This window comes from Anser cygnoides, chromosome 22, assembly GCF_040182565.1.
Source record: "Anser cygnoides isolate HZ-2024a breed goose chromosome 22, Taihu_goose_T2T_genome, whole genome shotgun sequence".
NCBI lineage: Eukaryota > Metazoa > Chordata > Aves > Anseriformes > Anatidae > Anser > Anser cygnoides.
Window position 1 is genome coordinate 3,320,780 of NC_089894.1, and position 27,176 is coordinate 3,347,955.

The window sequence follows — 27,176 nt, forward strand, 5'->3', positions numbered from 1 at the left end:
TCACACAATATTTGCTGTAGGAGAAAAGACGACAGCAGATTTATAGATCAATCAAACCACGGCATCTCTATGAGTACCTGTGTGCATCCTGCATTTAAATCCTACAGCATTAGATGGCACCATAACACCTCTACAGGCTACAAGAAGAGCCTTCCTAACGCTTCATGGACTACAGCATAAATTCTAGCAATATTGAATTTATTACCACCCCCACGTGGTGACAGGCATGACATTTTCTACTGTTCATCTGAGAATTTTCTGCAGCATCTTGGAAGTGTTAGTTTTTAGCAGGTGTAATAAAACTCAAGAAATGCAATCCAGCAACCAGCATTCCCCTTTCTCAAAGCAATTCTGCCTCTAACTCCAGAAATAAATCACTGCAAAGACACAGGAACTGCAAAAGGTCCTTTTGTTCCTGCAGTCAGTTTTGACTGGAGGTAGTCCTAATGTGCATTTCCCAAAACTTTAATTGGCTTGAAATGCAAAGATATCTTATATTTTTGATATATATGCTACTTGAAAGCTACCAAAAGTGTTTTAGAAAAGATAATGCCCGTAACAATTAGTGATACTAACTGCGATGCAGCAGCTCTTTCCTAACTATTGCAACAAAACCAATGGATAACACACAAGCAATTTGACAGAGGCTATGATGCCAAGCAACTGGTATGCAAGCGTGGAATGAAATACTGAATCTCAGCCTATTTTTAAAAGTCCAGCTTATCCCCTCAAGGGAATAAACAAGAAGGGAAGCCACAGGTACACAGGAAGCCTCAGTCCTCGTCGCTTGCCACCCCTAATTTTAATTCTCTGAAGTACGAAGCCGCTGGGAATCGTGCTGTTGGGAAGACACCAAAGGCTCAGAAGACACATGTGGTTGCAGCGAGATCTCACACCAGGCTGCTCAGCTTCTGCCCTCCCAACAGCAGGAGGGCACAAGGGGCTCTGCATACACATAGGAAAGCTTTAAAAAGAAAAACCACACCTCTGCTTGTTGAGGAGATCAAATCACACGGGGACATACATATGTAGCGGAAACCACCACAAGGTCACCAAAAACTGCAGTCTACCCCATCTCTTCGGAGGCAGGCTGTCCGCAGCAGGCGAGCTGCCCAGAGAACACGCATACCACGTCCCAAAAGTCGCTGCACAGTGGGCACGTAACCACCCCAGAAGGCACCACTCAGTGATAAAAAGACAGACACCATGGCTTCGGGAGGAGGTTTTAAGCCGTACCAGAGAAGCATGGCCAGAGGATTCATGGCAAGCACAGAAAGCATAAGGCTGCTCCTTCTAGCTGCTGAGAAAAAAAAATAAAGCACATTCCTACAGAAGCATCGTGCCAAGTCATCACCCAGTACCCAATACTCTGACCTCTTCCTAAAGCAATGAATTATGTACACTTGCAGTAGCAGAGCACAGTTTAAGTTTCTTCCCTCGGCAGTTCCCTGTTCCTGGCTGCTTCAGAAGCAGAGCCCCCAGATTTGTGCTTGCCAAGGGTGTGCAGCGGGAGGCTGGCAGCAGGCGCCTGGAGAAGGCCTGGCACGTGGGGCAGCTGGTGTGCTGCCTGTCTGTGGCCACCACCTCAGCTTTAAGGCAAGGTTTAAGAGGTTTTTTTAGACCCTGATGAGTTGTATCTTCAGCCTCCAAGGCAAGGAGCAGACAGAGGAGGTGGAGGAGGAGGAGGGGAAGGTTCCCTCTCCAGGCTGGCAAAGGGGCATCTCGCAGTAAGCGTGGCTTTGAGGATACAGACTTTGTCAACATCTCACATTCCCATTTACTTCCCTATCCATCTTCATTTCTCAGCACGGAGTTAAAATTCCAGAGCTGTGCTTAGATGTTCCTAAAACGAACGGCTGCTCCTCACCCCTCGCTGCTGATAAAGCCTCTTTTCATCAGACGGCGTAGTCCGGCGCTGCGGCGGGCCAAAAACAGCAGTGGCTGTTTTCCTAGCTGCATTGCTTTGGTGTGAGATTCTTGGTTTTCCTCGCCCGAGAAGAACTCATGAAAACCTAAGAAAACAACTAACGACTGCAAGGCAAACGGGGAGGTGTAAGTTGTGTTAAAGTCGCTATTCTGCTGCAAGGCGAGGTCACGCAACTGGAGTAGGAATGAGGTCTGGGAAATGCTCAGCGATCCCGGCAGGCATCCACCGAGGAAAGCTCATCGCCACACAGAGTGCCCTGACCACTTTGGTGCCTGCATAAAACGCCCAGGAGCAGGGTTTTGTTATTAAAAGCCAGCCATGGTGTGTTTAAAAGGAACGCCTCTCCTTATTCCCTCCATCAAACCCCATTTTGTAATTTTGTATGCACCACAAAAATCATGAATGTGCTGCAAGGTCGAGGAGATTGTTATGGGGAAATAACAATTGTATTCCTTCCAGTAATTTCTCTATCACCGTCTTCTGAATTTTCCACTTATTACTCTGGCATCTGAAAACTAGCTCAGCAGCCAAAAGGAAAGGCAGAGCCTGCGTGTTATTTTGGTGAAGTATGTCAGCTCTTTCATGAGAAGTTTTTACACTAGTTTTTATTACCTCGTTAAAACATCGATTGATGGTGAGAAAATATAAACCAGTAGGTCACAGAATATAAATCTTCTAAAGGGACAGAAGTGATTGTTTAGGAAAGAAGAGGGCCAAGGAAAGAATAGGACTCTTGCTTTGTTTTGTGGCTTTTATTTTCAGGGAAAGGAGTTGAAAACAAAAATGCTTAAGTCCAGACATAAGCGAAACAACCTGACATCACTTACTGATTCTTTAAATTTTAATGGAAAACACGAAGTACCAAATAAAATTTTAAATACTTCTGCTATGCAAATATGCATCTTTTCAGAAACAGTTACATATCACATGTTCACACCTAACTGCCATTGGACAATAGACTGCAGAAATCAGAAGGCTGAAGCAGGAATCTTCGCCACCAGAGAGCACTCACATTTAGGATTTCTCCCACCTGACAAACACTCCAGTCAAAAATAAAACTGTTCTTACCGAGGAAATGATGCAACTTCAAATGCACTCAGTACAAATAAAGAAAAGAGTTAGTTGGCAAGACTTGGAACCAATACTCCAAAACAACATCTGCAGAACGCAGACCATTAAACAAAGGCACCCTACCAGGCAATCACCACTCCAAACGCTGCAATTCAAATTATAAAGGCATTCCGTAATTAATCATTTACTTGGTCACTCCTCTGTACCGCCAGATAAACAGAAACTTGTTGGGATCGCAGACAGCCAGCATCATTCTACGGGCTTATTGCTATTTCTAGAATTCAGCATACATTCTGAGATAACCTGTGCCAGGAGCAGGGGGATCAGTTTGCAGTGAGATCACAGGCTGGGCTTCACTGGGGTGTGAAACTGCTCCTCAGAAACACATTTTGCCAGTCTTTCCCTCCATCTGCCTAATACTCAAGCAGAGCAACTGCTGGAAAAATCACGTCAAGTCTCCAACCATCTCGTTTTGCACCGCTTTAAGGCAGCTGAGTGTAGATACCAGTTTTATGGATCACTTTCTTCTGGGAAAAGACCTTCTATCACGTGGAACTCCCTTCCCTCCTGAGCACAGACTGACATAACAACCTGCTCTGCATCCCTGCAGCCACACGAAAGCTTCTCCCACTTTAGCAGGTGCTCACTACACCTCCCTGGTCTTGCCTCGTCCAGCTGCTGGATGACACCGATGCTGCAGAAGCAGAACGTCTTCACAACAAGAGGTCACAACTTGGCCAGCATCTAACAACTGGTCTTTGGTTTATCTATGCTGCAGTGGCCCAGGATAAAGGAAACATTAACAGAAAAAGCAAAAGCAAATAATCCAGAGATACAGGAGGGATACAGGTGCCTCAGCCTGTGCTAGAGTCAATAGCCGATGTAGTAACAGTGATGGTTTAAAGAACAAAGGCTGAGGGTTTCAAATGATTATTTCCGACTTATTAACTCCAAAGCATAAATCAAATCAAAATATTTGGTGCGAGTACTCTTTCTTCCTTGCTCCTTTGCGCATGGGAAGAAGACCAACGTAGAAGCTGCAGAGGTGCTGGCACAGAGAAGAGGGACAATTCCTTCTCCTGTTACAAACTCCCCGTGATTTGGGTTTACCCCCTGCAAAGGGCAGGGTCACAGCTCTTAGCTATCATTTACCACCACACACGTACATTAAAATTCCATTTCTGCAGGCTTTGACTCCATTCTCTGTGCAAATACACACAAAGTCATTAATTAAAACTTGTGTTCATGAAGGGATGTACATGCATAGTCAAGGATGGGCCTTTAGGATGTTTTCATTAAGGAAGGGAATTTAAGTAGGCTTCTGGCAGTGAAATTGTGTTTACCTGGATTTAAATGCAAGAATGCATAGCCAGTTGCACTGACACAAAGGCACAACTATTCTTCTCATGCTCGAGGAAGTAAAATGACTTTGCTTAAGCACACTTCACCCTGTGTGTGTCAGACAATTGCCTTTTACATGTGATACCAGGTCTCTCTACTGAGCATTCAATGCTACTTAAAGACTTTGTCTCAGGTAAGTCTCAAAATAAACCCAGCTGTCAAGCAGGAAAGAATTACTTTCAAGTGTTTCAGTAAACTGCTCATAAATTGTATTCTAGCAGATCATCCTCATCAGAAGAGGACTCAGATAAACAAGATTTGTGCTGGCAGAAGTATAGCTAGAATATTTTATTGCAGTTGAGAAAACAGACCAAAAAACTGTCTGGTCAGTATTACCTCCCTGTTCTTGGAAAACAAACCAAGTCTGTCACAGTGCTGAATATGCATGTCTGCTCTGTATAAATCTACCCCATGAGTCAGAAGAAATTGAATATAAGCTTATTTAATGGGCAGGTGAAATTTTTGCTTGCAGTTGTCCCGCGTGGAATCAGTTTTGTACATGTTGCCAGTTTCACAAAATAGGAAATGCCATTCACTGTGCATCCTGCACCACTCCTTTCCTGTAGGGGAGGGAGCAGAAAGGGCAGGGTGAGGAATACTTCATTCATCTGCAATTTTCACAGTCGGCTTCGGAAATAACATTAAAGAGCCCTTTGTAACGACGTAACTTTTTCAAAGGAAACAGTAAACTATGACTGACCACGTTATCCCCAGCAAACCAACATTTAAGCAAACTGTAAGTTGGCAGGGCTGGTTCAGCGCCAGCACAGCTGACCCCTGCATCATCTCCGCAGCTCTGCAAACCCAGAAGGCAAGGTCAGGGGAAAGGAAAATGGATGGTGGATGCTAAGTGGGTTCTACCGAATGCTGAATGAAGACAAACTATGAAATGTGGCTGGCTAGCTAGAAACTGGAATAATATTAAAATCCCTCTCCTTATATACGAAGTTAAAATACTAACCTTGCACTGAGAAGATGCCAAACCACTAAACATAGGAGTCACTGAACTTTCATTTCTATTTGCGTCAATGGACAGAATGAGCTGTCTCTCCAACAGCAGGGAAGTACTGCGTGCTCCTGGTACGCATCTAGAAGCACAGCAGAAGGCACAAGCAGACCTGAAGTAGGTAACAGGAGAAAAGGGAATTCTTTGAAAAGCTTCCAGGGACAACATAACACTGTGGTTTTTCTTTCCAGTCCACACCTGAGAAAGATGCTACTGAATACAGGTAGAGGAAAGAAAATTGTTCCCGATTTCTCTGCATGTAGTACCAGAACACACTGACTTTCCATATGAAAAGTCTGGCTGCAACACTGCAAAATCCTAATGCAATAATCATATTACTCTGCTTTGAGCCTGAGGTTGCCCTGAATGACCTCCCGAGGCCGAATTATCCTATGATCCTGTATCTAACCAGGAAAGAGAAGTAACAGGCCTGGAATAGCAACAAACAAAAGACTGCCATCAACCCATAATCTCTAATAATCTGTCAAAAACTTGGAAGAGCGTTCCAAGAGAAGACTAGCGGGTCCTACTGGATATTGCAGAACTTGTTTTATGAATGTGCTCAGAAAGTTTGGCTTCTTGCACTGACCAGCAAATGACTTCATGATCCTTTATATGTTCCTTCCACTCTGTTACAGCATTGATAGATCTTAAAAATGACACATTCACTTCCTCCTCTTTCCAAACCCTTGGCCATTTTAGCTGTAACCTGCCACACCACGATTATCTAAGCCTTCAACTTTGGGAATTCAGCTTTGTTCATTGGATTAGGCACCACTGTGTTAAATAATACACTACCTTCAAATGTATCACTGGACAAAATTGCAGCACAAAAGGTAAAACACAGACTAATGACTGGTGCCCAGAAAGATTTGCATCATGTGGAAGATACAGACCAATAAGCCCTCTGGTTCAGTGATGCATGAGTCCTGCAATGGTAGGTTTGCCCGAACATTGTCCGCACAAGGACTAGCTTATGCTTCTGAATAACAATTTTTTTTTCAAGGGATGCCAAAGGAACTATAAAATCCTGCAACACAATAAGAAATGGCAGAAAATCAAAGACCATGGTTGATACTGGAAAGGCTTCTCCAATAACTTCAGGGAACAAAACCCACTCATTTTGCTGCTGCTGACCCTGATGAAGCAGCATCATTGTACAAAGAACCATAACCTGAAGTCACATCATCTACAGGACTGATGAAAACTTTCAATAAGTGATATTCATATATTGAAATATATGATATACATATAATACACTTTAACACCTTCCCAACTTTCTGTATATGCTGCACAAGTAACAGGACTTTGCAACGAAGTCTAACTGCACCCCCCCACACTTCATTCCACCATCCTGGGTGCCAAGGTACAATCACAATATTTCACAAATTTTCTTTGTAGATGCTTGGAGACTCCTTTTCCAGTCAGCTGGCCACGAGCTGCTGATGTTCAGATGCTTCATTGTTCTGTTGTAAAGAAATATTCTGCATCTGTTAAACTCGTGCCCAGTGCCGATCTGTGAATGCTGCTGGAGTCTCCTGAATACAGCATTGTTTTGGTGCAGCACTCAAAAAACCAATGTCATCTCGCAGTGGTAAGATACCATACGCCACCTGCCAGCGCTCCAAAAGGCTTGCTTAGTCCTCTGGTAACAAAATAAAAGTTAGATGCACAATTTATACTAACACAAGCCATGCAAATCATGTGAAAATAATACTACAAAATATGAAAATAACACACACGACTCACATTTCTGCATGGTTAGGGATCTTTTACAGTTATTACAGTGACCTGCACCATCTCCCCGAAACACAAATATTGCGTATGTAGTGCTTAAACAGAAGGACTGTTTGTTTTTTGGTCATGAAACCAGGCAGACTTCTTTAAGCACTTATGTATTTCACAGCATAATGTGCCTTAACACAGATCTTGTGGTTTTGGCTCGCAAACTGTCCTAGCAGCACATTAGATTACCAACTAAGGGCTTCGGCAGACAAACTGCTGAGTCTCAAAGCAGCAGATTAAGATATTCCACCTACAGCTGCCCATCCAGCTCCACTGCCAAAGGCTCCCTTCTGCCACGTCTGCTGAAGGGGCAGCAGTGGACAGCCCTCATCTCGGCCACCCCGGGTCAGATCGTCACCGACACCGTTTGCTTAGGGACTGATACCACCAACTTCAGCCTGCTGATGAGAAGAGAGAGCCGTGGAGGGGACACGAGCTTCTCAGATCACAAAGCAAATACTTTTCACCACGATCTGTCCATTAGCTGTTCAGGTTGAAGGAAAGGACTTTCAGCCCTGCTTTCCTTGAAAGCATGTCCAGTCAGTAAGAGCATCCCAGTTTTTGTTTGTAGATTTGGCACAGGTCTGTTGTGTTATTTTTTCTTGTACTTTGTTTTGTATTGGAAAAGTTTCACGTTGCCTAATGGCAATCCGGATCAGAACTGCAGTGAAATCTCCTTTTCGCCACCCTTCTCCCAGCCTCTCCCTCAGCAGCGGCTGCCCCAGAAGGGGCAACTTCAGAAAGGGAAGAAGAGAAGGAACCAATTTGAACTTGTCAAACATCCTTGTGGATACGGCAGTACGATAGGCCAGATAAGCAAATGGATTTGCACAAGTTAAGTATTTCACTTTACATTCTTTGAATGAAAAAACATCTGAGAAGTAGGAGTGCTGCAGTGTTGTTACTTACGCATTCATCATTCAAAGCAAAAGGAGTGAATTTCTAAATGCCAGCTGTATCGAGTTGTTAAACAATGGTGTTTCAAAGAAAACATTAGCAATATGGAAAAGGACTTAAATGGTTTGATTATTAAAACAGATTACTTGATTTATATGCTACTTCTTTGCTGTTTGTTTTAAGTTATCACCAGAGAGATTATGTTAATTTACTTCCTTGGGATTTTACATCTATTTTCTGTCCAGATAGCTCCCACACTGGAGCTGAAAACAATTCTAACAGTATTTTGAGACAACACAAATACCACACAATTAATATGCAAATAACCTGTAAAATATCTACAACACATCTTCCACAAGCCAAGACGACTTTGACCACACTGTCAGTTTTTAGCTCTGGGACAATGGAACTCAGAGCCCTGTGGGATGATTTAAAACAGGATCTTTTCAGAAAATGCATCAGCCTAAGAATTCAGGCCCCCTCCTGCTTCTGTTAAGCGTCTTTTGTTAGGTAATGAGCATTCGTTATCCACCAACACCAGAAGTCAGCACAGTGCAACATTGTTTACCAAAAAGTTTATAGACAAAATTTTCAGCAACTAATAATTTACTAAGAGCACAATTTGAGCCTAGGGTGGTGGTCAAGTGCACGCTCTCAGCTTTGACAGATCTATTTACACACTCAAAAACAGCAGCATATAGCATGATTGCACAGCTGCCTATTTCCTGGATTATCACGTTAATTTTTGACACATGTAACAAAGTAGTTGGCCCAGTTTTAAGCAGGCTGTTATACGAAATGACCTCCACAGGTCTCACTCAAAGAAAATTGCTCTTTGGCTATAAAACGCACATAAGTAGCTTCAAATATCGGCTGAAAGTAAATGTTATTTCTGATTATAATAGCACAGGTTTTCAAATTAAGTAAGGCTGATAGCCTTATTTAAATTAATATTTTTTTAGAAATCAATTTAATTAAGTGTTCAGAGCTATGATCTATCCTCCTCCAAATGCAGCAATGTTTTTCTTTTCTTCCTGTGAGCAATCAGCTGCTAAGCCCTTGCAGAACAGCAACATACTGCAATAAAGCACAAAGAAAAACACTCAGAAAAGAGCCTTCATTTCTCTGGCCATCACAAACTGTCAAACACTTTAAACCTTAAAAAAAAAAAAAAAGAAATATATATACACACACATATATATATATGAAATCTTCATCTACTGGATGGATAAATTCTTTCATATGTTATTTTTCTATATCTGTTAAATTCAAGATTTAGAGATTATCCTTTCCACATTCACCTCATTGTCTCTTCTGCCACAGGGATATCTCATCAATCTCACTTGTACATTTGGAATAATATAGATCTTACCAGATTAGTAATAGTTAGAAACCCAGAAATGTTCGTTTATCAACTCCCACTTAGTAATCATCTTCCAGCAGGCAATAACAAGCAGGGGAAATAGATCCACTGCCAGTTTACCAAGGACTTATGAAAGCAATGGAACATCTCAAGCTTCTCAAACTGTTTTGCTTTGTTACTTGGAAAGCTTCAGCAATCCGCACATTTAAGATGCCTACTAGCTCTCCATAGTTGAAGACAATTACTGCCAACCAATATACATCAGTACACACACATCATGACTTCAGTTCTGTAAAACCCATACAAATTGCATGCCTATCTGATGGGAAAAAGAAGCAGAGATGAAATCCTCACCCCAAAGTGGCCTTGTGTTATCTAACTAAATTCTGTTTGGATCTGGCTCAAGCATAGCACTGCTCTCCACGTTTATTAAATAAAGAATTTAAACCCACAACACTTGCAACTTTCATTTTGAATGTTTGCTATACTGTGATGCAACAGTCCGTGCTACAATGGTGTGCGTGTACGCATGAACATGCACACACACACCAAGTACAGCATTTTTATGGTTGTTAAATGTACATAAAAACTGCTAAGGTTAACGTTTACATAAGGCTCCTCCTAGCAAATATTGCACAGATGCCTCTAGCTGGCTTCTAACCAAATCTATTAATAAAATGAGCATTTACAAAACTGAGTAAGAAAACACATCTCTAGCTTTTGGATACGCTGAAATGGTTTGATGGACTTGCAGATAAAGACAGGGTTCAAGCGTTTCGTTCACAGCACTTTCATGCAGTGCCAACAAAATTACTACAAATCCTGGTTTTGTCAAAAGGACAGTGGAATGCATTTATGAAATGGCTCTTTTCCTCCTGAATATATTCAAGAGAAACTTACAGGAAAAGGAATAAAGCTTAGTTATTTCCTGTTCGCATCTTTGTCCTTTGAGTAAGAGAACAAAGGAATTTGACACCTCGTATCTATACTCATCTTGAGCACCCATTCTTCGGCCTTTTAACTGGAGTCCAGACTGTCATTAGCAGTTAAGGACATAGTCCTACATACAGAAAAATCAGAAGCTTTGATAAGTTGCTGCTAAAGTGCACAGGTTATTAATGCTGATAAGCAATCACCAAGGAATAAGGTCGGTTGTTAACACCGTATCTTCACTTCTCTCAAAGTCCCATGCTACGTTAGATAAAAAACAGGTAATTACATCTTCTACTTCTCTCTCATGCTAGCTAGCTTTATCTTTTGAAGCTACTTGCTTGTGTAGTGAAATTTCTGTCTAAAGGAGTTCCAGCTCAGCAGTGAAAACACCAATGGATCAGCCAAACGAGCCGTGCTCAGAGCAGGCAAAAACTCTCCTAAAATCTGCAGTAACCTGATACGAGAAAAATCCTTTCCATAGTTCAAATCTGTTGATGTGACCTCAAGCAGGACAGACCAGAGATCCAAGATGGTTCAACACCATTTGAAGTGGCAGTTCACCCTGGAAATATCACATCTGGGTGCGATTCTTGAGAAGAGAACAATAGATACCCACGAGCCAAAAACATGTGCCAGTATGAGATTCCTGCATGGCCTCCGCACACACTAAGCGGAAGCCTTAAAACAGAGGATTGATACATTAAAATAAAGCGAAAAAAAAAACCAAAAACTGCACAGATGTTCAGCAATGACAGCTGATGGTTTCCCCTCTGCCAGTTAGAGCTGCTTTACCAGCATTATTCATCAAATTCTTTCTCTTTCTTGCTTTGGGTCAGGGTGGAAAGAAGAGGGGAGAGGAGAAAGACCAGAGGGAAAGGAGATCAAAGTGCAACTCCATCACCTCAGGTTTGTGGAGTTGTTTTTACTTTTAAGTTAAAAAAGTCAAACTATTTACTGTCGTTCCACAAGTCACTAGCAACTCTTTATCACAATAACCATCTCTATTTCTTCTAATGTATTGTATTTTAAATAGAGAGAGACAAAACTGCTTATAGTATTTAAAACAGAAGCCTGATAACATTTTGAGTAGTCCTACTAACATTTCCTTGCTTTTACTGACTGTATCTCCCTCCTCCCATGGCATCCATGAGCCTCCTGCGTATCTTCTAGAAGCTCACTGAACTGCTGGCTGGTATCATGCAGCACATGCAGCGTCCTCTAACTCTCCCCTGCCTCCGATCCATGACCTTGCAATTTACAGCACATTATTCATCTGTAAATGAAGGGCTCAGCGTTTTGCGGAACTGCATTTCGCCCATGAGGTGATCCAGGCATCTTCAGCAGGAGAATCGCCTCCCCGATTTGTACCCTCGCAGGCGTTACGAACCTTGCTGTTACAGAAAGGCAACCTCTGCAACATCTTCATCATCCTCGTGATGCGCTCCGGGGAGACGCCTGTTCCGCAGGCCGGCCGGCTGGTACTGAGCAGCTCACAAGCGCAGGGCCCACGCTAGCTCCTGGGCACGCAGAGGTACCGTGGGCCTGGGACAGGGATCCTTTCCTGTGGGTCTTTGCACGTACACACTCGAGAGCTCTCTAACAGATAAAGACAGCCAGCTGAGCCCACACCACGGCTGCCTGCACTGGGCACCGTAACGTAAGCCAGGTTACAATTTTTAATTTCTGAATAGCCTGCAGGACAGTGCCAGCTTGCCAAGAAGTGTAAGGAGCACTTCCAGCCTGCCAGTCCCACATCTGGGTTAACCGGCACGCTGCCACAAGGCTTCACCCAGTCACATACAGTCAGATATATCATGCCCAAAATTTCATCAACTGCATTGTCACTAGAAACCTGGTGAGTGAAGAGCGCCTAACAGCACTGGCTCCAGGACAGCATGAGCAGTGCAGACACAGGGATTCACCTCCCATGGGAGCGTGGCAGCAACGGGCAGAAGCTGGCTGCTGTGGGGGAAGCACCGACACGGCTCCCCACCACCAGAGCAGCCTGGGGGCTCTCTACTGACAACACAAAGCACCATTTCAGTTTCTAGCAAACGTGTATCATCATAGAATCACAGCATGGTTTGGAGTGGAAGGGACCTTAAAGCCCATCCGGTGCCTCCACCTGCCATGGGCAGGGACCTCCCCCACCAGCCCAGGCTGCCCCCAGCCCCATCCAGCCTGGCCTTGGGCACCGCCAGGGATGGGGCACCCACAGCTCCTCTGGGCAGCCTGGGCCAGGGCCTCACTGCCCTCAGAGTGAAGAGTTTCTCCCTGATATCTCATCTCAATCTCCCCTCTTTCAGTTTAAAGTCATTCCCCCTTGTCCTGTCACCGCACCCTGACAAAGAGTCCCTCTCAAACGTTCCTGCAGCCCCTTCAGGCCCTGGCAGGCCCCTGTGAGCTCTCCCCGGGGCCTTCCCTTCCCCAGGCCGAACCCCCCCAGCTCTCAGCCCGGCCCCACAGCGGAGCTGCCCCAGCCTCCGAGCATCCTCGCAGCCTCCTCCGGACCCTCTCCTACAGCTCTGTGTCCTGCTGGTGCTGGGGGCCCGGAGCTGAACGCAGGGCTTCAGGAGGGGTCTCACCTTTGATCTTTGTAGTTCCCTTCCAACTTGGACACTCTGTGATTCACGAGAAATATACACACAACATTAAACGCTACTTCTACAAACTAGGGAGACTTCCTTGAATTTGGGATTTTTTTCAAAGGCGCGCAAACAGGTGGTCCTTTCTTTTTCTTAAGGGAAGCCTCTGGAAGGTAAACTAACACAATCACTGCTACGATAGGCTTCACACAACACTCAACAACTGCTAACATACAAACTAACACACAGCACACACCAATAAGGTATGTTTAAAAACTACATTGAAGCATGCCACTTGTTGTTTAAACACCAGCTCTTGCAGCACCTCTATTCCTCCACAGCACTGACAGCTTCGTAAACATGTAATTATCACACAAAGGCTAAGAAGGGCACACGTGATATTTTCACCACATACTAATCAGCTGTAAGCAGTGTATAACAAAACAAAGGTATCTGAAGGTAGTGTTGCAAAAGCTGCTAAGCTGTACCACCACATCAGCCAAGCGGTGGTACCCATTTTCAAATTACAGCTTGTTAGATGACAATTACTTCAATACTCCTGCAACTATTGAGACTTATCTTCATTGTTTGCTCAGAAATAACACTCAGTTGTACAAGCACACTGCTGTTTGACAAATTTCTGCAACCATTAAAATGACCCAGAGAAATAATAAAAATTTTGCACGACATCAGTTCCTCTCATACAAACTGAAAGGACTGGCAAAATACCTAAATAGATTAAAGAACACTTATTAAATCAATGTAGTAGCCTATCAATCTAGTAGCCTATGTTAGTAGATTGCAAGCCTTTATGAGCCACTGCTCATTTACAACAGCACCTTTCTTACTGCTTCATGAAACCTGGAACTGGTTCATGGCCCCCTCATGTTCCTCTCCCTCCCTCCCTCCCATCGTATCCATCCCTAATAAAAAAGGACAGGGGAAACAAAAAAGCTAGATACGACCATCTTCACACCACAACTACAAGCAACAGAGACAGAAGTCCGGCTAGGCTTTGATTTTCAGCCCTGGTCAGCCACAAGTCAGGCAGGTGGTCTTCATTAGCACTCCCATCATTAAAACCCCCCAGCAAGTTCACAGGCAGCGTCAGAGGAATGAGATAACCCACGCAGACGGACTTGGGCTCAAAACAGCCGAGCAAGCAGTTGTTTGTATACACGCCATTAACCGGTCACCAGCCGAGTGCAGCCAGCACATGCAGATCTATAGCAGCAAGGGCGATTCAGGAGCAAAACGAGCTGCAACGCGAGCAAAGACAGTTTATTAGCTGTGACCATGGAACCAGCCAGACAAGCAAGCAGGATTTTTGGCAGCGCTGCTTACTGGGGGATCAAGGTATTATTTCAGCTATTGACAGATTATTCAGTGAGGCATCCAAACAAAAGTCTGTTTCAAAGAAAAAGGTCTGACATTATAGAAAGACAGATGCTGCCAGGCGCTCCCAGGCAGAACTGCAATTACAGACACTGCCTTCTTCACAGCTGGCGCTCAATCTATAATCATAATAAAAAGTAGGACATTAAAAGAACAAGCATCCTGTGCAGATCCGTAGGAAACGAATACAATAAAAACAGCTGTGAAATAGCTCCAGTACCTGTGGACCACGAAACCCTCCAGCTTATAAAGACCCCTACCTTTCTGCACAGCAACATAAGCTGGAGCCAGGCCTGCACTTTCAGTACAGCTGGCATAACTTTGGAAATCAGCCCCACAGCCAGTACACCCAAGGCTTGGATCATCCCTGCAGTGCCTGATAAACCTGTAGCAAGTATATGGCAAGCATTTTGTCCATACACTGCTAATCCGACCTTTGCCAAGAATACTGTTGATACAGCCTCACAAAGTAACATTAAAACTTCAGATGGGAATAAATCCTTTTAGCAAGTTAATTCCTCCACCGCTGACACTGTCTTAGGGCTGAGAAGTTGGGTGAAGAGTTGATACAAATCATAATGTGAGTTAAAAGGAGAAAAAGGAAGTAAGATTCCAAAACAGGATTAAACACTAATGTGAAACTCCAAGATGCATTCACTAACACAGTCAAAAGTCTTAGCTGTTCCTGATACAATCTAGCTCTTGTCAAGCTTTGCTTTCCCAGAATCTGAGTGTGCAAGGAAGGGGTCAAGAAGGAGCCAATGAAGAGCTGCTTTCCAGAACCTTCCCTGACACTGCACTAAGGCACAGTTTCTCCAAAACTTAAAATGTGTCCAGGATCTTGAGAAATCCTGCAGTGTACTTCAGAGAACACGGAACGCTTCCCATGCCAGACGTTTTCTCCCACCTCTGGCTCCAGCTTACAGCAACGAGCAGAGTGCAGGTCCTGAGCCACCACCTCTTGCAGTGCCAGCACGTCGCCGCTCTGCCCGGGGACCCTCTCACCGAGCGCTGCTCTGCTAGAGCCTCTCTGAAAGCTGTCAAGTGCACAGCATTTTCTGCGTGACGTTCCGGAGGCCACTAAGAAGGCAATTTGCCTTCAGCAAACAAACGTTTAAAATTTTGATTCTATCTAAGCCCCCCCTCCCAATAACATCAAATAGTTTAAGGATTCCCTAAATGGAAATGCAACTAATACAAGGCTTAAAGGTCATCGCAGAGGAAAACTGTATGCAACAAGAAACACCCAGTTAATTCCACGCACATTATTCCTTGACTCCATTGAGGGAGGGAGGGGAAGGATTAAAAAAAAAGGTGGGGGAAAGAAAACAGTCAAGGAAAATGAAGTTGCTGGTCAAAGGAAATTTAAGGAGGTTCTTCTCAATTCTTTTCAGTATCAGGAAAAAGGATTTAAAACCAGCTCAGCTGTGGCTGCTGAGCAGGCAGTACTGGACCTCTTGATTCTCCGTGCCCATCCCTGAGGATGGGTTTGACGCCTGCTCCTCCTGGGTGAAGGCACACGGTATTGCTCCCAGGCCACACGCTGCACAGCGCGCTCCGTGCCGACATCGAGTTGCACCTCTTGGAGTCCTTCTTCAAGGGCAAGACGCACAGGAGCTGCAAGCTGCAGCCAAAGCACTTCGGATAATGTGAAAGCAGAAAGCTTTTCTGACTGCTTTCTGATTTTCCTGAGTGTTGGCGCTCAGGACAAACACCAAAGTGACTGGAAGGGAATGCAGTTATTGTGATACAGTAAATAAGGAAACTCGCATTTATAAACACACCTCACCTCTGTCAGTTCTCTATGTACTGACACTTGGAGTGCTACTGCCACATCAGAGACCACAGCAAGCTTTAAATTGCTTCCTTGTTAGAATCATTGCTTTGGGGCCAAATAATTATGTCTTATATAGTACTGCCTCTATCCAAATTAACAGAACCTTTCTGAAGAAATCAATGTGCTTAAGAGTTGCTTTAAGATATTAAGTAAATGTAATGAACTCTTTAATCCATACCAATCTCTCAGCTGTTTCAGATGTGTGATATGCCTTTATATATATAAAGTAAAAGCATCTGCCGGCTGCTTATTTGCACTGCAAACTACAACTATCATATGTGGCTGTGAAATGTGACTTTGAAAAATCACGTGGCCTAGATGCTTAGTATTTTTAAGCTCCCATGATAGCCTTCATTTACTATAGGTAAAAAGTAAATCATCTTTTCACAAAGCTCAAATATTCTTCCCTCGAATTACTCAAAACAAGTACCTTACGGCCAACATCAAGACAGTACAACTGATGAGCTTAAGCATACACAAGCCAAAAGGAAACCAAATCACTAAGGAAAATGAAATTACATCCTGCTAGACTAATAGCTCGTCTGTTTGCAGAAAGATCAAACACAGACTATCATTTTGTACAAGGAAAACACTTATTCTGACACACAGAGCCATTGGTGGCTGTGTAGTTCTGTCTGCTGACCACTTTACCTGTCAGAACAGCTTTATAAGAAAACAGCATACATGTCAACATTTCTGCTAGTTAAGGCATTAAGAACACAGGACAACCACGACTCAAACCAGTGCTGTCACTGAGAGCGCAGCTTGCATTTGTCTTGCATCTCAGGCAGTAGCAGCATTACATAAACATTCAGCAGCCGTTTTTCGTCCTCCTACCTAACCACTGCAGTAAAAGAGAGGCTGAAAGTTTTCAAGAGCACACAAAGTTTGGGTTCAGGTAAGTGCTTTCTGCACTAAACAGAGCCTCAGTAAAATAAACAAGCTTCCATTAAATTTATGGATGCACCAATAAATTGCTGGCCAAAAACGAGAGACTAGAAAAGCAAAATACTAGTATTCTACTCCTGAAGTCCAAACTAAATTTCTGTTCACATTCAAAACAAAACTGAACAGCAGAAACATGGAGAATGCGGAGCTTTTGAATCAAAAATAATTCATGTCTCAAATGCTGCTAAAATTATCACACTAATTGTCCCGTACCGCTCACTTCCCAAAAAGCCTTTAAACATGGGTTAGTGCCTCACTACATCTAAAAAGCTCAGATCTTCATCCAGAACACTACTAAAGAAATCTCTCAGATGAGCCCAATCACTTTTCCACCTTCAGTAAGATTACTGCAAGAACATTTGAGAAATTCAGTTTGGCAAACTGATGCACCACTTTATCCTGCACAGCCTTATTTACTGCAGTGAGGTTACAGCATCTATCCTGAGTTATTTGCTATGCCAGTCCATATTTCTTGAGAAATTAAACTCGGGGGTAAAGCTATAGCTGTCAACACGTCAGTTCAGAGGGATATTTTATTTCTTATCCGTAACTACGTGCATTGCATTCTCTGAAGCAAGAAGCACCGGTTCTTCCAACGTTTAATGAGGGCCTGAATAAACGTCAGTTCCACATTCCCACATGGATGGCAAACAACTAGGGAGAGATACAGAAAAAAAAAAAGGAGCTTTCAGTACTGGAGCTCTTGCTGCAGTAAAAGTTTGAGACAGGAGATGGTATGAGAAAGTGTTATGGTAGATAAAATCTGATTTTAACTCCTCAGATTAACAGTTCACTCCATGGCAGCAAAGACTTTCTCAGTCTCTCTCCACCTGCCAAAATAAATTTACTGCCATTTAAGGCTGTTAAAATTTTTCCCTGATTAATCACTGCTTCTCGGCAACATCTGCCCCAGCCGGGTGTTTTGCTGGCGCTGGTCAGCCCGTGCAGCACGTTACACGAGCACGGCCGTGCCGATGGCCTGGCGCACCGTCAGCCGCGGGGAGCTGCGCAGCGGGGGCTTTGCAGGGTGGAGCGTGTGTGATAACAATAATAGGGCTGAAAAGCACAGGCCCCCCGCACGACACAGCCAGCCCAGATCCTGTGGCGCTCGGCAGGCAGCATGCTGCTAAAATCGCTTCCCTCTCCGAGGAGTTATGCCCGTTTCGACAGAAGGGATGGAAATGGAGAGGAATGGACCCATTTAGGCCTCCTGTGGGTCACCCTACTGCTGGAGCCATGAGGGAGCACTAAAGCATCGATAACAAATCGCCTTTTAGGAAGTAACAGCCGTAATGTCTCGTGGTAATTCTGTAAATTATAGAAGCCCCAGAAGAAGCTGAAAGGCTATTTTCTTCCTGGAAATACAAAGATCACACCTTTATTTAGACTCTATTGTTTAGCCTTAGTTATTTAATCCGTAAGTGTAGACAGTTGCCTCCCATTTAACCTTTTCATTAACCTTAAAGGCAGCTCTTGTTTGAACACCCTCCGATGCACATGCAGCAAAGACAGCTGCTCCTGGCCCCAAACACCTCGCAAACCACTTATAAAGGACAAGAGAGCCCAGAGGACAAAGATTTAAGCAGCAAGGTGCTGGGAGAGGGAAAAATAGGAAAGACTGCCTCGAGCAGACAAAAAGCTGTAACTACAAATCTTTTAGCTTCCTCCATTCCGGTTACATGCTCCCGTTCATCACACCAGCACTAACAACTTCCACACAAGACCCAGGTGCAACACCGCTGTCGGTCATGAATTTTCTGGCAGGAAGCTCCTGCTTTGCACCAGCAATTAGGAACTTGGACCTTCCCATGGGGTGTTTCAGTAGATGGTGCTCCCAAAAGAGTATTCAATTCTAGTAGCAGGGCTACTGTTTCCTGTGAGTAATCAAACCAGCTGCTTGCTCTCTGAGGAATCCACATCACACAACTTCCAGATCAAAACTGTGCCCCCAGTTCTCTCATGCGCCATGCCATCAGCTGCGTGCCAGGCCACCAACACAAAACCAGGTCCTTGCTGCAGCCGTGGTTTTGCAACGGCGAAACTACCATTGAAACGGAGATAACCCAGGGACTGTCTAGGAAATTAAAAACCGGCACTGGTGTGGCACACGCTAATTACCCACCAGTACTCCCACAGGCTGCTGCACGCAGGACAACTCTGAGGTCTACAGAAACCAGCCAACAGGTAGAGTCAATGGCAGGAATAACAAGTTATTGCTTTCTGAAAGATGACCTTGGGCAATTTCCACTCCCAGTTATAAAACCAAGGCAGATGGGAGGGCAGGGTAGCAGCAGCAACACTAATGGAGCCGTGCTCCAAATTCACTTGGGGCGTTTGTCTCTCTTTAGGTGTTAGAATGGAGGAAGAGAAAGAAACCTCATGAATACAGGCTACCAGTTAATGTTCAGTGGCTGTTGGGCAAAATATTAGGTAGCCTAAACAACACACACTGTAATGGCATGTCCTATATTTTTGCTATACATGGATCCTGGTAAATATGACTCATCTCTGGAGAAAATCCCAAACTGCTCTATTAGCACAGTCATCTCTGTGCATATAAAGGAAGGAACTAAGTGCACAACAACAACAAAAAAAAAGCCACCTCTGTGTTAACAGATGTTGTCCAAATTTGTCAGGGAATTGCCAGCTGGACAACTGTAAAGCAAATATTAAGGTCACAAGACAATTTTGTATATGGAATAAGAGGCACAATATCATACACTATCTTCGAATGTATGATCTAATGAAGATTTCATGAGAGCCCAAAATACACACAGTCAGGATTTGGTAAGAAAGCAAGTCAAACTGAGACAAGCAGACGCTATCTACTTAATAGGAAGGTGATTTATTATTGCTATTTTGACTTCTCTCTGATATAACTTAAGGGAAACCTAGCAAGAAAAACCCAAGCCACATGCAGAATGGCTATTTATGCTCTGCAACCATGAAATCCAAAAACAAAAGAGTGACAAACTGCAGTGGGATCCAGAAGCACCAGAAATGATTAACAGCATGCATAATTACAGAACACAACAGCAAAGCAAACACTTCGCACCAGGGTAACACAAGTGATGCTTCTGTGGCTTTCCGGGAGTCAAGTGCTGGCTAAACAGCAAGGCCCTCGAGAACATTTCTGAAGACTGACATGTAAGATAGCTGCACCAGAAAGAAAGCACGACACAAACATACTCGAAAAGGAGCGTTTCAGCCCTCCACGAGCTCTCTGATGGGCCACACTGGGGTGCAGGGAGCCAGGCATTGGGAATCAGAGTGGGGAGGGATGGAAGGATATACGTCTGTCTGTCTGTCAGCCCAGCGAGCCTCAGAGTCACCTTGTGCCACCCATTCCCATCCTGGAAAGCTTGGGACTCCGAGCTGAGAAACAACAGAATCTTTGACAAGACAAAGGTTCGTTTCCAGCAAAACTGGTTTTCTTGACCCAAGCACCCAGGCGTTAGGGACATCCCTTCTGAAAGCATCACATTGAAGTTCCTGGGAAAGTAACTTCTGACATTTCCAGCTCGAGAAAATCCTTCCGTTGCTGACACCTCCTCTGCATTCACAAAACCTTTCAGTAAGACTCAAAACTACTGCACTCCTCCACTCCGAGCACAAGATGCAACTTCAGAGGCAAAACCCCTGGTGCAAAAATTCTGCAGCAGCACAAGTTAATACAGCAACCGGACAACCCCGGGGGTACTGACAGCAGTACTGAGGAGGGAGGTAAACACAAGGCCAGATCACAGACAGAAATAATGTTCAGCGCTGTCACTTGAGATTTATTTCACGGGTCTCACAATAACTATTGTTTTTCTTAAAATATATCCCAGAGTAAAATTAATACAACCGTCTTCACTCTTAATAAGGGACATTTTCAGCTTTCATCGCTGTGAAGAGAAGTCTGAAAACAACCACAGCATATCCCAACGGCTCAACTGACAGAAAGCAGAAAACGAAATCTGCGTGGTTGAATTTGTCAGTGCTGCTCACTCACCACTTCCACACAGCAAGTGTCCTTACTGATAGATGGAAGGTTTGTGCACGATATGGAAGAGGATGTTGAGTTTTGGTTGTTTTTGCTATTGTGTTTTTTTTTTGTAATTTTTTTTTTCCTCCTTAGATTGTAAAAATGGGGGCTATCTGGCAATCACAGCACTGGAGAGCACAGATAGTACCAAGGCCCAGGTCAAAACAAGAAAGAAATTGCTATCGACAGCAACAGGAATTTTCAGTTTGCAAAATATCTATCGCACTCTATTACTCAGAGAATGACAAAACAAAACAGCATTACAAGCTCCCACTATCCAATTGAACACCAAGGGGTGACCAGATGGGTGGGCACAATTGTGTAATTTTCCTACACACTGTTACACAGCAAATTACTTGGGATCTGGCCATTAGTGCTATCAGCTTCTAAATCAAATGCCTCATTAAGATAAACAGAGGCTGCTCACTTATCTTAAACTGTTTTGGGCTAAGACATGCCAATACATCTACATATGAGAGGCTGGAGGGTTGGATTGCCGTGTTTTTGTTTGTTTGTTTTTCCTGCAAGCTTTCCCAGATTGGCTATGAGACTTATAATGCTCATCAAGAGAATGAAGAATTTGGCACTCAAGGGGTAAAATGCTGTGGTGATGAACAGAAGATCTGAGACTGGTGTGTGGGAATTACTACTGGAGCAAGATACCTGACATAAAAGACATGCATAAGTATGGAAGAGCCTTCAAAAAAGTTAACAGAAGTGTCCTCACAAAAACAGCCCTGGCTCCTTAAATGTTTGAACTCTCCAAAGTCTTCCCACATCCCTAGCACAACATCAAATGCACCTACTGACCGAGACAGCCCTTCTGTAAGAACCTGTTAATTTATTCCATCCCGCAATTCACATCAGCTTAATGGTATACAGTAATAAATGTAACCCTAGCAAACTTTTTTCCTTTAATCTAGCCAAAGCGCTAAAAAAAAAAAAGAGCCAAAATTCACAGTATTTAACTTATGTTATTTTTTTTTTTTTCAGATAAAAGGACAATGCAGGGAAACCAGTGTTAAAATGGTGAATCAGATGGACTTTAACCATCTAAAAGATTATGACCCAATTCAACAACTTCCCTGACTCAACTACAATGAGCTGAACTACAGCTACTACTGAACTACGATTTCATCTACAGTCTGTTTGCTCCACAATGTACTTTTACAGCTCCCAAGCTAGTTCATACGATAAAACAAGCAAAATTATTCTGATCTGTCTATTTGCACAGGGTCGAGTCACTAATCTTAGTAAGGATCATCCCAGCGGAGCAGCTGAATTATCAGTTACGAATGAGCTGCAGGAAGTACTCCCAGGAAGACACCAAGATCTAGACTAAAGAGTTTCCCCCCAAATTCAGTGATGCAAAAATTCGTGTTGACCACCAACACTACTGATTGCCTACAGTACAGCACCAGAGCCTCAAAACAGTGTGATCACATCAGAGAAGCCCTGGAAAGAGGGAAGATCTATCCACTCGAAGACAGCCACGTCAGTTGTTCCTTCGTGCAGCGAGCACCAGGTGCCATCTTGACTCCTAAATGGGAGGGTCAAAGATTCAGAAACCAGAGAGAAAAGCAAAAACTAAAAAAAAAAACAGACACTCTTGAAGCGAATGAAAACATTGAAGTTTACATTACTATAAGGTACTCTTCCTTGCATGATGGGGGATGATACAAACCATATTTTAGAAGACGGTATCTACCCTCAAGTCTTCTTGGCTTTCACACTCCTACCTCCAGAGCAGCCGTCCAGGTCCAGCGGGGCACCAAGCGCACCGCCCCAGGCCCCCCCACTGCTGCCCCCATGAGCGGGGCGATGGTCCCGAAGGAGAGAGTAGCAGCTGAAAAGTTTCAGTGAAAAACAAGACTCAATTTTGACAATAAGCAGCCCCCCTGTAAGACTCCAAAAATGTAAGCCCTTAATGGAAAACATGTTTTCTATCAAGCGATTGGAAAAATTAAGCAAAAAATTTGTAATTATTTCAGAATTGTCCAACTTGACTACAGTCTCCTATCAAGTCTGGCTTGCACAGTCTTACACCGGGCTTATAAAGGTTTTCACATATCTACTTTTTCTTGGCGTTTCCTCAAAGTGGTTTAAGCTCAGTATAACTAATAAAGACTCTGAGAATTAGCTGCCAGAGACTGGAGATGTCTAGCTTAGGAATGTCTGCATCCCTGAAAGCCAGGATGCAGTACAGCCCAAAAAAAAAAATGTTAAAAAAAAAAGGAGGGGGGAGAGACAAGATTTCTATTGTTTGTTTTGCTAGAGACATAAATGCTACATTTAATAGGAAAAAGGGAAATGAATATACTCCTTTTTATATACCGATTTCTGCACGTATGCACAAACATTAGTGTTCTCGTCACTTAGAAGAGGTCAGTACATAAACCACATAAAGCAACGTTACTTTCTTACTGCGACACAGATGAAACTCAAAAAAGGAAACACTTTATTATCAAGAGGCATTGTCCACAAAGTTATACATCTAACCCTCAGTCTTATTTTAGAAAGTCTCCCTGGTAATTTGCCTGTGCTTTTGAAAAGCAAGTAATATGTTTTGAATTATAAGAGGTTACAGGGACATTTTTGTGGTAAATTTGGACTTTCATTTGCAAAAAAACCTTCAGTGCTACAGAAATCCTTTCGGAAATAACATTTTTTTGTCATTGCTAAGCACTTTTCAACAAAGTTTAATAGCTACTGTTCCAAGGAGCTGTTTACATCCAGCTTTAAAAGAATACCGGGGTACTTCTCTCCTTGCAAACAAAAGGAAAAGCAGCATAGCTTCTTTCCAGTATTTTGAGAAGCAAACAGAAGAGATACGCACTCTGCATTACGCAGGAGCAACAATCTTCTGAGAAGGCTCACTTGGAGTCCTGGTGCTCAGACTCTGATGTTCTGGGCTTTTTCTAGAGCCTTAAATTACACTCAGAGCTCTTCAAGTCTTCTTTCATTAGTTCCCCTGCTCTTTACACCCAGGATTAAGAAGGAACACATCAGGTATTAAGGAGAACAGGAAAATACTATTTCTAGCCTCAGAAGTTTACAAACTAGATATCCCAGCTGCTTTATAAACAGTGCATGGGAAGAAGACCTCAAGGAAAGGTAGTCAGATTTTTCCTTTGAAGGTGAAACTTGCTTTAAAATTCATTCTTTTAAACAAAATAACCTATTTACTTCAAGTTTAGCAGTATGAATAGAAGAGAAAGTTTCACTGTAAACATCTAAAAGATGCTTAGCCACATGAAAGCTTCATTGTGCTCTTGATAACCGTGATGTAAAAGCCTTTACAGCCACCAGTTTTTGCTGACTGTTCTGCCAGACTTTACCATCTCAACATACTGTAGAGGAGCTCTCCCAAAAGAAAGCTTTGCTGTTCATACAGTGGCACATTTTTTTGTTGTTTTAGTTTGTTCTTCCTCGCTATTCATTGTGAAACAGCCTTTGCTGCCACCCAGTAAGCTGTTAAAATATGCGTTCCCTGTGCTCGATCGTCTTGCTTCCTGGACGGAATGATGCAGTGAATTGCTCAAGCCACCTTCAGTTTCCAGTTTCCCTACTGTGGCTTTGTCCTAGCCACCATAAATGAAACAGGGCAATGATGAAGGCACTGATGACTCTGATGCTTACAGTGGAAGACAGGTATTAAATGGGAATCTTTTCAGAAAGTTTCAGCTAACTCCCCAAAGTATAATTCGCCTGAGGGGTAGCAACGCGTGCCTGGTCTGCATCACAGATTAAGAATCTTTTCATCAGGAGCCTCATTTCAAAAGACTCATTCAAAGGACATCAGAAGTTTCAGCGAAAGACCACATAGTCGGCTTGATCTAAATAACCAAGACTGCATGTGTGGAGAGACAAGCACAGAAGTACAAACTTAAAACATTAAGCTTCGGAGACGGAGTTACCCTGAGCTAAACATTCACGACTTGGAGCACATCACATTGCACAAGCCAGAGTCCTGCCACAAAGCTGCTCGCTCCAAAACTTTTGTTCCACAGGAAGATGCAGCAAGAACTTCAGGCTTCCCAAATGAAGCCACAGCAACCTTGAATGGGAACAGATCACGATAGTTCGGTAAACCCTTCGTTACCTGACCAACTTCAGACACGATAGCATCAGACAAGGCTCTGTCCAAGCCAAAGAGAACACAAACTCCCCCGGGCACAGATCCCATATGGAACCAGGAAACTACTTGAACAGATCAACACGATAATCAGTGGTTACAGCATACCAAACCTCCTACCACGACAAAGTTTGTGCAGCCTTCATAAATTAGACATTTAAGGAGGGGGCATTATCTTTGCTGAAATTTATATGGTTCTTCTCCTGTGCCAAAAGGAGCAAGGGAAAAGTACAAAAACGCTTGTCAGACAGTTTTCGGGCAGACCTATTAATGGTTCCGTACTGTGGGAGAAACTGATAAACAGTGGAAGGAGATAAGCTGTGCTTCTGAGGTCGAACAGGAAAGAGGCAAAGAGATAGGTGAAGCAGATAAAACAGGAAGCAAAAACAATCTCTGTGGATGCACTTTGAACGAGCATGTGAGGGAAAGGGGGGGCTGCCAAGGCCTGAGAGGCCAAGCAAGCGCAACATCAGCACGAAGGTGACTCTAAGCAAGAGATCCAGCTGTGCGCACAGCCTGGGCTCAGACCCGATACACGATGCAGGGAACAACCCACAGCTTTGAGCAGAGGGGGTTGATCAGGTGGAGCAGGCAGAGCCAGCGCGCTGCTGTCCAGACGAGCGTGCTCAGCCTCGGGAGCAGACCTCGGCCAGGAAGATCATGGTGGGGCCGGGGAGGACGCCTCGGCCATCAGCAGTGCCGAGAACACACCAACGGCCTCTTCAGCAAGGGGTCGGATAGGCAGGGGCTACATCTGTACAAAGGCACCGATGGCGAGAGAGAGGAGCATTGGGGATGGCCCAGGGGATACCATAGCTATAGAGACACAGCCAGGAAATCAGCAGGAGGAGTAACGAAGGGGCATGCAGCACGGCGCTTTTCAGAGGGATGGTGAGAGTACTGATGCTCTGGAGTACAGCAAGAAACATCCAAGGATGAGAAATGATACGAGGGCACATAAGCAGCTATCTACAGACCACAAAACTGGTTTAATGCCACGTTTTCACCAGACAACACGTTTTTCTGGGAAGAATGCTCTTCATCAGACAGGATCGTACACTTGCTGCTTGCTGAAGTTTCACGTCCCTCGGGGCTGCCAGGTCAAAGCAGGCAAATGGCAGCCGCAGGGCAGACCACTGCCAACTTCTAAATCCAGAATGGATGGCCAGCAGCACCACAGCAAGCAGGAACCGCGTGGTGCAAAATGCTTCGGCAGACAGGTAAATGGGACGTAACGCAACAGTGGTGAGACACGAGCATTCCAATGCTGTTCAGGGAGAAAATTCAAAGTCCGCACAGAAAACCGCTCTGAAATCAGAGAGCAAAATGGAAAGTGCCGTCACTGTCACCAGGTAAAGCAGTAAGAGTGGTTGTGCCCCGGCACCGGTCACACTTCTACAGACGAGACTGCAAAGTGGAACACTGCGAGAACATTGATGACAATGAGGGTGGGTCCCCTGGCTTATCATTAGCAACTGTTTTATTGAAAAGGTCTTCACATGATCCCCCCTTCTTCCTGACTCAGCTTCTCACTGCTGGGTTCTGACAGCATCTGTCCAGGAGTTGGATCCTTGTGGGTCCCTTCCAACAAGGGATATTCTAAGATCCATCTAAATGACTACTTACAAACAGAACTGGTCCTCTGTCCTGTCACAGCCTTCAGCAGTTTGGCCCCAGGCAGACCAGGTGAGAATGCTAGCTGAAATAAATCCAACGAATTCAAAAAACTCATTCCTAGCAAACAGAGAGAGGATCAAATTAATGGTTTAGGTCAGAAGAAAAGAAGCCTTTTCAACAGCTTAAAATCTAATGCCCCTTTTTCAATCCCAAAGACAGAACAGCCTCACATCCAAGGTGTTCTTTTAA

At 43.9% G+C, this 27,176-nt stretch overlaps 1 protein-coding gene across 4 annotated transcripts in view; it reads right to left on the bottom strand.

Annotated features, from left to right (window-relative positions):
* Positions 1–27,176, bottom strand: part of MYO1D (myosin ID) — a 157,848-nt gene that overhangs the window by 123,140 nt on the left and 7,532 nt on the right. The window lies entirely within an intron of this gene.